This window comes from Haemaphysalis longicornis, unplaced genomic scaffold (genome assembly GCF_048455015.1).
Source record: "Haemaphysalis longicornis isolate Haplotype H1 unplaced genomic scaffold, Haemaphysalis longicornis Haplotype H1 scaffold_5, whole genome shotgun sequence".
Lineage (NCBI taxonomy): Eukaryota > Metazoa > Arthropoda > Arachnida > Ixodida > Ixodidae > Haemaphysalis > Haemaphysalis longicornis.
The window spans coordinates 85,126,157-85,138,307 of NW_027526385.1; positions in this window are offsets into that span (position 1 = coordinate 85,126,157).

Here is a 12,151-nt window from a genome sequence, read left to right on the forward strand (position 1 = left end):
AGACGTGGCCAGAGGCGCGAGGCAAATAAGGGAATCCTGAACAGTCAAGCTTTTTAGGAATCCAGATAGCGGATTTCCTTACTTAGTAATTCAATAGACGGCTTACTAACACAATCGCCGCCTGCCTTGTGAATGAGGTAAGCTTCATAGATTTCACGCTCACGCTGACCCTTATACATTCTTGCAACACACATATCGTGGAATCTGGGCGAGCTGCCGTGGTCGTGACAATATGTAGCAAGATTGCTGCAAGTACCCGTTTTTAGTGTGTTTGCATGCTCGCGGACACGATCGTTCAAACAGCGCCTGGTCTGACCAATATAGGTCTTCCCACCGCACAAAGGAACTTCATACACAACGGAGCACCTACATTTTACGTACGGTTTCCTATGACCTTTTTCGCAAAAGGTGCCCCTTGGCTCATTTATGTTCACTCGTCTGCAAAGGCCACCCAGTTTGTTTGGTGCAGAAAACACTACTCCTACAGCTACGCGACCCGCTACCTTTTTCAACATGTGCGCAACCTCATGCACATACGCAACCACAGCGATTTTCGCCGGCCTGTCCTTCAACGATCCAGCTTCGCTGCGTTTGCGAAATTGCCCCAGCAACACTTCAGCTAAGTGACTTAGGAAGGCCGGTGGGAAGCCGGACGACAAGAGCCTCACAACCTGCGAATCAAAACTGGCCTCTACTTGTGTAGCGGCTCTCACTCCGGGAGAGCCTTTACACGAGAACGTATGTGATGACTTCGATCCAATGCTGAAAGGAATGACCGGTAGCGATAATAAAACAACAAGCAAATTGTACATACTTTTATCAGAGTTTTCATTGCTTGTTGGGGGACTAACGACGGCAGGAGACAGAAAACGTTGCGGAGTCTCGAACCATAACCACACAGAAGGCTCGGTGGAGCCTCTAATTACAACGACGCATTAAGGTAGCCGAACGAAGAATTAGATTGGAGGGGGCTGCTAGCTCTGCTTTTTCTCCAGCCTTACACCACTAGTGCCAGCGGCGTGCCTTTACTTTTTTGTTAATGGGCTAAGCTCGTGGACGCCTCAGTGCTGCGATAGGCTTAACGTTTTTCTTTTTGCATCTGCAGTCCACACATGTACACCAACAGCAGACCAACGTTTTGGGATTTAAAAAGCTGTCCATTACTTTTAGTGAGCCCCTTGTAAATTGGCTCCACTACCGGAGTTAAACGTTTTGCTGGGAATGCATTTTTATGTGTAATTTACCAGGTCTTATATAAAAATTGGGAGCCTTTAGGCTGTTACGTTACATACCTGCATAACCCCACGTATCCCAAAACCTGCTAGAAACCGAGCACCTTCGTATCCAGCTTCACTATTATAGGCAACTGATTTACTGAGGATACACCGTCCCAGAGGCGTTATAAGATGCTTATTATCAAATGATGATGATACAAGAGCCTATCCCCGGTCCGTAATCCCTGCTGACGCCGTTAGGGAACTGTAGCACGTGGCACAAAACCTCGGTGGAATGCCGCCTAACCACTGAAAGAAAAAGACAAGAAATAAATGTTTTTCCAGTCCGAGTCCTTAACCCCTCGCGATCTGAGAAACAGTGATATATAGCGGGCTTCTCAAAATGGCTTCCCTATGGTTTACAGATGCATTGATGGAAAAAAAATGTAAGAGCAAATATAAGAAGCATGGTACGAAGACACCAGCGTTCTTAATTAATACCATATTAAATGCGTCTCGTGCTTGGCGGAGACCGCAAATAGCTTAACCCCAGATTCACCGACGCCGTGAAATATCACAATGCCCGGAAACAAATATCGCGGGAAAAGAGACCGACTAAACACCGCCTGTCTCTATCTCTGTCTGTCTTTTTTTACCTCTGTCTTTGTATTTTTCGCTCTTGCTATTTTTCTGTCATTCTATTTGCCGGTGACGATGGTGGTTGTTGACGCGGCGAGAGATTTTGGAAGAGTAATGGTAGAAAGATGAACGCTTACCCCCTTTTCCCCATCTCCCGGACCCCACTCATGGGTCTCTATCTTTTGTTCTCCACTTTATCTATGTACCCTGTAAAATCAAGCGACGCAGAGACGGATGTATTCTAGGGAAAAGCGGACAAATACTGTACGTTCGAAGAGTGAAGTTCGGAATTCGAGAATTATCTTCGGGGTTTTGCCTTATTTTTTTTATTTTTCATCGATTTCATTCAGTGCAGGAGTCTCTCATCAAAACTGATACACTCTACTCTGTACATTCGTCTGTGCAAAAAAAAGAAAAAGAAACCGTCTCGAGAGTGAAAAAAAAAAAGGAGTACTAAAGGTAAATCTGAAAAAGAAAAAAAAACGGGAAAAATTCAGGTGCGCGAAACAACGAGCACGTCAATTTACCAGTAGCAGGTGCTGGAACACTTTCACGTAAAAAAATGCCCTCGAAATCCCCGGATGCCCCGAAAAGAAAAGGGTGATGTATGGCGTGAATGTGTCGACACTTTGAAGCGCCCATATGGTGTTAGATAGGAAACAACAATGGAGACACAAAGGAACCGGCCCAAAGTGTGTCGAATTCAGCGGAGATCGCAGGTGGTCCCTGGGGGATAAGAATGACGGATTGTTTCCGCTTCCCGTCATCGATTCTCAAAAAAAGAAAGCACGGAACCGTGGAAACGCCTTTGTGTGAAGGAAAAGAAATACAAAAAAAAACACACACGCTGGTTTATAATATAACTAACTGCACGGAGAAAGTAAGTGCTAAAGCGAAAGGGCCTCAGTACTTTATATGCACATATACCGGCTCATATGTGCAAATATACCAGGACGGCCTAATGTTTGCCCGAGCAACCAAGACTCTTCGCTTCTTAGGAGATGCGGCCCGCTTGGATTGGCTTGATCCCTCTGGGATTGGTTTGGTACGCACGGTTTTGGCAGTTTCCCAATCGGGTCGTCACAAGTCTTGTGCGTTGAGCCTGGTGGAATGGGTCTGTCTCGCTTTCGCGAGTGGGATCAAATATCTCTTAATAATTAATGGCGTACTGAATAAAGCAAGACGACTAGAATATTGTTGCGGGAAATAAGAGAAAGGAGCATTTGGTTGTGAAGGCGGACGAGTTGGTTTATCAGAAGCTTTTCATCTTGCAGCATATAGTGTGCAGAAGCAATTGTGAATCAGCCTTGGAGCTTTCTTATTCTGCCTCGCAGCTAACTATGGGGTAACGAATCGTGGTGGAATTAGTATGCTAGAGATTACATAAATGTAATCTCTAGCATACTAAAGTATAACGCGCAATGATATGTAAATTTTCATATCATTGCGCGTTATACGATACCCTTTTCGAATTATATCGGACCAGCGTAAATTTCCGACGGTTCTCTAACGAAACGTATGACGTTCTACAGAAGTGCTACAGAATGTAAAAAAAGAGACATCAAGGAAGCAGGAAGTACATACTGAAGAATTCCTCAGAGCTGTAAAGCTTCCATAAGCCAGAAAACCATGAAGTTCTCGAAGAAACTATCGGTTTGTTATAAACTGAATGTATGTCTGCTGACTGATAGTACACTGCGCACGCCTATCAAAGGGTGATATGACACCGTGCATACATATAAGGAGGCCTGCAAATACGGTTTTCTTGTGGCTCTCAGTCACTGGTTTTTATTGTGCATTCTTGAGTCCTGTCATGTAAAATTCCGCCTTTTCCAAAAAGGTGAACCTCATTTGCCTTTCGCCGAAGTGACTAGTACGATCAGCTGAACGGGTTTCTTAAGTTCAAGACATAAAAAATGCCGTCAAAGATCCTTATCAAATCAGCTGTTGCCCGTACACATTTAAATTGTGTATTGAGAGACGACGGTTTGCGTGGCCGTTTATTCGAACGCTCGGGCTAAGGAAGAAGATCAAGCGGTGATGATGATTATTTACAAGTGATGATGATGCCGAGCCCATCGGGGCTAGCACTGATGATAGTGGGTGATTACGAAGAAGCACCGGTAACATAACCCAAAGTACTGGGAGTGTAGTCACTGGGTCTCACATAATTTCCCCTCCGCGAGCGGAAGCGGCCTCCTGGCCGCGAGTCAGTCGGTGGTACGGCGGTTGAATGGCTTCAGGCGGGATACATGAACGATTTCAGTGCCACGGCGACGGCGATCTGTAGGCGGAGTTACCGGCGTGATGCGATAATTCACAGGAGAAGTCTCTTCTAAGATTTGGTATGGGCCAAGAAAACGGTGGAGGAACTTCTCGCACAGTCCGGGGACGCGAACGGGTGTCCATAGCAACACTTCATCCCCGGGACGGAACCGCACAGAGCGATGCTTTACGTCGTAGCGGGTTTTCCGTTCGTGCTGCCGAATTTCTGTTCGACGTCGCGCGAGGTCTCGACAGTGGGCGAGCCGCGAAACGTACTGCTCATGCGATGGTGCATCAGAGGCGACAGGAGCGTAGAAAAAACTGGATTCAAAAGTAATCGATGGAGAGCGGCCAAAGACGAGAAAGAACGGTGAATAACCGGTAGTCTTTTGCTTTGCGGAGTTGTAAGCGAAGGTTACAAAGGGTAGGATAACGTTCCAGTTGCGATGATCAGGACTAATATACATGGAGAGCATGTCCGACAGTGTTCGATGGAATCGCTCAGTCAGACCATTCGTCTGGGGATGGTAGCTGGACGTTGTTTTGTGGGCCGTGTTCGAAGCACGCAGAAGCTCTTCAACAACGGTTGAGAGAAAAACCCTGCCGCGGTCGCTCAGAAGGACGCGTGGAGCTCCATGGCGCAAAATAATGTTGTGCAGGATGAAGTCTGCCACTTCTGCGGCGGTGCCAGAGCGAATAGGCGCAGTTTCGGCGTACCTAGTCAAATGATCTACAGCCGTAACTATCCATCGGTACCCAGATTGGGTCGCAGGTAACGGTCCATACAAGTCGATGCCCACGGTCTCAAAGGGAGCCGAAGGACAAGGAAGAGGCTGCAGTAGTCCGGTCGGAGGAGTAGTCGAACGTTTGCGGTGCTGGCAAGAGGCGCACGAGCGGACGTACTTGGCCACAGCTGCAGAGAGGCCAGGCCAAAAGTAGCGGCTACGTATTCGCTCGCATGTTTTTGCGACGCCAAGGTGCCCAGCGGTTGCCGCATCGTGATATTCTTCACGATGCTCCAGGGGTGCACTCAGAGATGGAGGACGAGGGATCAAGACGCACGCTCCACCACTTGAGAGACGACGGTTTGCGTGGCCGTTTATTCGAACGCTCGGGCTAAGGAAGAAGATCAAGCGGTGATGATGATTATTTACAAGTGATGATGATGCCGAGCCCATCGGGGCTAGCACTGATGATAGTGGGTGATTACGAAGAAGCACCGGTAACATAACCCAAAGTACTGGGAGTGTAGTCACTGGGTCTCACAGTATTAAGGCTTTAACGTGAATTCGCAAAAGTCGAGGTCGTCCGCCACAGATAAATTGGGCGTCTGGACGGCAACGCAAACTTTCGTCGTTGGTGGTCGAATGTCTCGTATGCACCACAAACAGTACAAATGCTGTAGATGTAGAGTTGCATAGCAACTCTACATCGGGAGCTGGTTAACGGGACCTCGAACTGACTACATTCACAAGAACTGTCGTATTGCCGCCCGGCCATCAAGGCACACACAAAGGCACTGCTTTTGCAAACGTGTTGGGGTGTTTTTGGTCGATATAAGACACCTCAATAGTTATAAAACTACGCTAAAAGTGTTCAATCATTTATGAACTCCCGTATATGGTAGTTAAAAGCAAGACATACAGCTGAAATTAAAGCCGCACGTCGATTCTTAGCCAACCAGTGGGAAACGCATGCGGGCCAATGCATACAGACGACTTTGTGCATATCCACTTGAGCAGTGCGCAAATGTGATGCGGGAACGCAGACAGGAAGGATGAAGGTGTTTAAGCTTCTCGGATGGAATAATGATAGATGTTTAAGGTCATCAATAGCCATACTAGAAAGCTGCCGCGGTACGTCGGCGATGCGGCCCGCCGCCGTAGGAGACGACGCGCCCTGTGTACCGCTAGACTTGACTACAGCGCCACTAGTTCTCGCGCCCGCCAGGCGGGCCACCTGTCCGGCGTAGCTTTGAAAGTGAGTTTATTCTAGTAGCGTTTGTACAATTAGCATTTCGCCTGTATGAGGCACTGCGTCGCAAGCATAGCCTTACTGTAGGGAAGCTTGTAGACAGCAAAACTATGGTTCCGATACATTTTTGTTCTTTTCAATCTCGGCTTTTCAAGAGAATTACCGGTCAAACCACTTTTGCATACAGGATACTTTATCATTGCTCAATCTTCGATGCCAAAACAGGAAAAATTGAAGGTTCACTTTTCAGACAAGGCAACCCCTTACGGAAGCAGCGTAGTAAAGGCAGAAAACTGGTCATTGTTCAAACGAATTTTCTCGAGCCCGCTCCAGATATAATACAATACGAGCGCGAAGTTTCTGCCTTTTCATCTCTTTGCTCTTCGGGAGCTACACTTACGAGCAGAAACTAAAACTCGCTGTCATCGCTTCGGAGCCATGTTTGTGCTTCCTCGTGCTTTTCAGCACCCGGAACATGCTTCCGGTTAACACCTCATTAAGGCGTTCTAATCCAGCTACAGTCGTTGCCATCTTCCGCTGTTTTTTTGGTAACTTCTTGGGAGAATTTCTTTGCTATTGACGTTTTTATGCACATCTTTCTGAACTGATGTTCGCGTGTACACCTCTGACGCAAGTGCTCCTAAACTTCCCTATAATTGACTTGATTGAAAGTTACTATCAATTCCTTGTTCGTTTGCCTGATAAGCCATGCTCGGAATGTTTCCGTTGCGTTAGTTTTATTTCACACGTAACATGAATAAATCTCAGAAGTATTCCTAAATCACAAGCGTTCCTAAAGTAATTCCACTGTGCTCTTGATACCGGTACCATTAATTTCTTGTTTGGCCTACCGCTTCGCTGGCTCTGTGGCTAGAGCCGTGTCCTTTTGAGCGCAAACACGCGGGCTCAAATGGGACCACAAGGGGGGTTTGTCTGATAGAGGTGAAAAATAAAAATGATCGCGTTGCACAACTGGGACGCAAGTTAATGATGCAGAGCTAGAGAAAATAAATCCGTAGATTTGCACTAGCAGGTGTATCGTCTGCGAAATAAAACTGCTGTTCCTGCTATTTTGTTTCAGTTTTGTTAACTCTTTTTTGTTTTGAATGCTTTTCCGAATAATTTATCTGTGTAACTCAATAAGTTAAAAATTTCACATACACCAAGCGCTTTTTCTGGACGTTTTTGTATTCTGTATACAAATTGCCTGTGCAAACAGCAATATGATAAAGAAATCCCTTTGTCTTTGCTCCTCCTCTATCACTCTAAGCTGGGTAACCCTTAATAGAGGTGCACATTTTCGAATTTTTGTAACCTATAATTTAAAATGTACAAAAGTGACCTATATCTTAGTAACCTTTATACACGTATACGCGTAAGGGTTCCTTAGTTAAAGGTTACTTTGCAGCCTTCAGCATGTATACTTTTATATAAGTGACATCTACCGCCATCCAGAGCAACACACCTGGAAGGGTCATATTGCGTGCCACGCACGCTTTCGCTGGCGCCGCTGTGGCGAGACCCCGAAGGCGCCTTACCCGCGCGGTATCCAAACAATTCGTTAGTGGATGACGATATGAGCGAGCATGCTGTCTATTGCAACGTTCATAGACTCAGAAAGCCTCGGGTGTCTTTTGTTCGTCCCTTGAATAAACTGCCGGCCACACGGCAGCGGCTAAAATAAGTTAGTTTTTTAATTCCTAGAATTGCGGTGCCAGAAAGCTCGAAAATGTTCTCTTAGTATACATGCATTGCATTACCTGTTCGATAATTGTTACCCAATTTGTCTCTCAAAAATCTTCGCGAGTATTGGCAACGGTTAGGTCATATGAACAGGCATAACCAAATTTGATGTTTGCATCAGCTTTGTACCATTTAAGAAACAAGCATCAGACATGCATGATAGTTGTTTTAGTAAACTGTGGGCATGAATTTGAGCTTTAGTTAAACAACATTAAGCTTTAATAAAACAAAGCTTTATTGAAACATGAACTTGATGGCATACTTAAAAGGACGCCAAAGTTGTGATAACATGGCCTTAAGCCAAAAATTCTTGTGCGACAACTTAGGTCATGATTTTCAAAAAAGAATTGGAGTACATGCACACATCTTTGCACATTTAACAGAAGCACATTTGCAGATGTTTGGCATCAGCAGTTTTGCATGTTCACATTTATTATTATAAAACACCTGTGGGTTATTTATTAAAAAGCAAAGCTGCGAACCACCTCAATGTTATTATCGTACCTTAATGAGTATTAGACGTTTCCTATGTTGCTTTAGTTTTCCAGGTAAAATTCGGTTTATTCGTATATCCTTATAAACCTTTTTAATAAATTCTGCATAAACAGCATCACAAATATGGTCAAATATACAGATTATTTACCTCAATATTTGCACGGATGTATGCAAAGTATTTCAAATTGTTTGGATACTGCCACTGAACAATTTTAGACGAATTCGAAATTGAGATATATCTATGACATGCTTCTCAGGTGTGCAGTTTCCCAGTACAGCGTTATTGTCATGGTTCCGCACAAAAAAACGCAGAATGTGGGAAAGAAGAAAGAACATTTATTACAAAATCACTGTTTGGTACAAAGCAGTGTTTATGGGTATTTTCGCCACATTCACCGTGTCACTGAAAGTCTGTAAAATTACACTTGGAATTGATTCGTCTTTACTAATACATCTTTACATTTCCGTCTTAGGTTCCTCTTTGCAATTCCACCTGAGTTGTAATTCCCACGCCAAGTTATCTTTTCTATGCAGCCCTAACAAGTTTTTCGGCCGATTGCGATCTGTCTTTTGGACAAATTATCAAAAGTGTCTAAAATGTCCTGCATGAAAGAAGGCACTTGGAAAAATTCAAAAAGATGAGCATTGCAATTTACGTAGTACACAAGAAGGCAGGAAATCAGGGCACGCTGAATATTTCCCGAGGTCATCGAAATAACTTGTTGATGACCTCGATGAGGTGTATATTTGAGGGGCCGTAACTTGGATTTCCCACCTTGAAGAGCCAACTACAGAACATTTCAGAAAAAGAACAAAATCCAGTGCAACCATAAGCCCCCCCCACCAAACCACAGGCATGTGAAGTACAAAAAATATATTGTACGGAAATGAAGACGCAGATCAGAGAATTAAATGAAAGGCCACACCAGAGATAGAGTGATTTTCAGATCACTTCAGTAATCGTTACACAAAGTAATTTGGCCACGTTGTTTTAATCGTGCCGTGCTTCAGTTTATCTCGGGGAATGTTTCTGCATGAAGGCAGTAACTTTGGGCTACGAGATAAACTGGTGTGCCCAACATACATTTGCAAAAGAGAAAACAAAAACATTTACGCGCCTTCATGTGGAATCACTAGTACACGCAACCTAGCGAACGTCTCACTAAACCCAGGAAATCTGCTTTCACGATGCTGACGCCGTCTGCGTCCCATTTTTGGCTGTACTTAAACATCCTCCTCCCCCCATTTGTACTGGCAGTTTTATTTGAAACAAGGATCCCATGTGGAAGCCGAAAACTTTTTAATTGAGTAAAGTGTTCTGCTCGGTGGTTTCTTTCTCGGCTATTAGTAAAAAGGAACCGCCAACTTACATTTTTTCTTCGTGCAGATGTGTTGTGAGAGTGGAACCAACTATGTAGAACTTGCACCGATCCTCAAGTGGCATTTCCAGGAGGTCCAAAACCGTCTCTATGTACCTGTAATGACCCGAAGGGTTATTTGGCTTAAAATGCAATGGGGGTGACAGCTGGGCAGTTGGTATGCATTCATAATGAAAGAACACCGCAAACTTGACAAGACGAAGAAAAGAACACAACACAAGCACTCACTAACAACTGGAGCTTTATTAAAGAGCTCTTCTTCGTTGTAAGAGCTCTTTTCGAAAAAGAGCTCTTTTTCTTGATGGCTCTGCAACAGTACCCATCTTATAGAATAGCTAAGGTTCCTCAAAAACTACAAAGCTTCATGTTGAGGACATCGTTATGTAAATTCATAACCTACATGCAGTAACGAACTGATAAAAAAAATTCGCAGCATATCCACGGGGTGAATGATGATGAGTGGGCGAAGCTCCTGAGGGGAAATCATCGGTAAAACCGTGACTCTTCAGTGAAAGTTCGCCCACTACATGCGCCGCAGCCGTGCCGCTTCGCGTACGGCAGGGTCCTCGCGCCGTTGCCGTGACGCTTGGGCCTCTCGTTCTCGAACGCTGGGATCTTGGCGGCGTCGTCGCGCAGCCAGACGACACGCTTCGGCCTCCCGCTCTCGTACGGCAGGATCTTGGCGGCGGCGTCGCGCAGCTTCACGGAGCGCTTCTGCCTCGCGGGCTCGCACATCGGGATTGTCTGCGAGCACGCGCTGCCGCCGCCTTGCGCGCTCGCCGCTCTGCAGCCATCGGGCGACTCCGAGCGCGCGCCAACAGCGAACGGATTTTATTACAACGCCCCCCGCCATCTAGTAAACAATCCAAGAACTAAACTAGAGGTAGCCACGCCATCTAGTAAACAATCCAAGCGCATCTTTTCATCATATACAAGTACCGCCATCTAGTAAACAATCCAAGAACTAAACTAGAGGTAGCCACGCCATCTAGTAAACAATCCAAGAACTAAACTAGAGGTGGCTACATACATACGTCGAGGATGGACAGACCCACGCCTTAAGGAGCTTCGCCCCTAAAAGAGTCGCTAAGCATGAGTCAAAATAAGATACGAAATATAACACCATAACACGTGAAGAAAGGCCTCACATTTCTACAAGTGATTCATACTTTTGTCTGTGCAGGCCTGGCTTCCATCTTTACAAAGAGTATTTGAATTAATGCGTTTTAGTTATTGCATTTTCATACCGTTGTTTCCACTGAAATCAGACTTCGTTTCAACTTGTGTCATACGCAGGGGAGTCCGGGTTGTCAGCTCAAGGAATTCTGCCTGCAAGGAAAACAGTAGTGCTGATAAGTCATAGCATAGGTAGCCAGATGCTAGCACACTTTTCGAACAGCCAGGAGCAGATGAGGGTGCTGCACCCATTTTCACTCCTGCACCTGTCTCTGTGTAACTTGGCCAGCCCATCCTGTGACCAAATTCTTCACACTACCTCTATCATAAGAAAATAGTAATCAAACAGCCTTCATGCTGACTGATACATACTGCCATTCTGTAAAGTCGCTTTACTGCATTACACTAGGATCACGCGAAGCAGCAATTTGCCCTGCAATGCCACGCCAAGAAATAAGCGACTGATTTGGACAAATGAGAATAACGAACCCTCTTAACATGGGGAAAATGGCCCGCTGTCTCAAAATGACTCACACCAAATTTACCCACTCAAGGGAAAAACAGACAAAAATGAAGAGTGTTGTGCATATGAAAAGTTTTTATTATGTCGCAAGGCAATCTTTCGCAAAAAAAGAGGCTTGTGATGCACAAAAGTGAGTTTAGAAATTTCAGGCAGCCTTTAGTGGACTACTTTTGTTCAGCACACACTTCGTGTTTAACCGGATATATTCATAAAAGAACAATAAACTAGACACACTTACGAATATATGCAGCGAGAGAAATGAACGTTCCCCGATGGCTGAAACAACATGAGAATACCCACAGAATAGCGCGATAATATAAGAATTTAATGGTAAAAAATTCAAGTATTGAAACAGCTACCCGACAAATACCTGGGCCTATAACTCGTGAAGTGCTTGTGCTGCTGAGCACGAGGTCGCGGGTTCGATTCCCGGCCGCGGCGGCCGCTTTTCTGATGAAGGCGAAAAGCAAAAACGCCCGTGTGTACGAGATTTCGGCGCACGATAAAGATCCCCAGGTGGTCAAAATTAATCCGGAGCCCTCCACTACGGCGCGCCTCATCGCCTGCGTTGCGTCGGCGCGTTAAACCCCACAATCAATCAATCAATCAACTCGTGAAGTGCGTCAGATGCAGCCAACAGCGTAAACAAAACGCTCAACACATGACGAAGGCGCGCAAACAGCGCAGAAACCAGGTCATGAACGCCGTTAACTGATACAATGTGCGGGCTTGCGCGATCATCC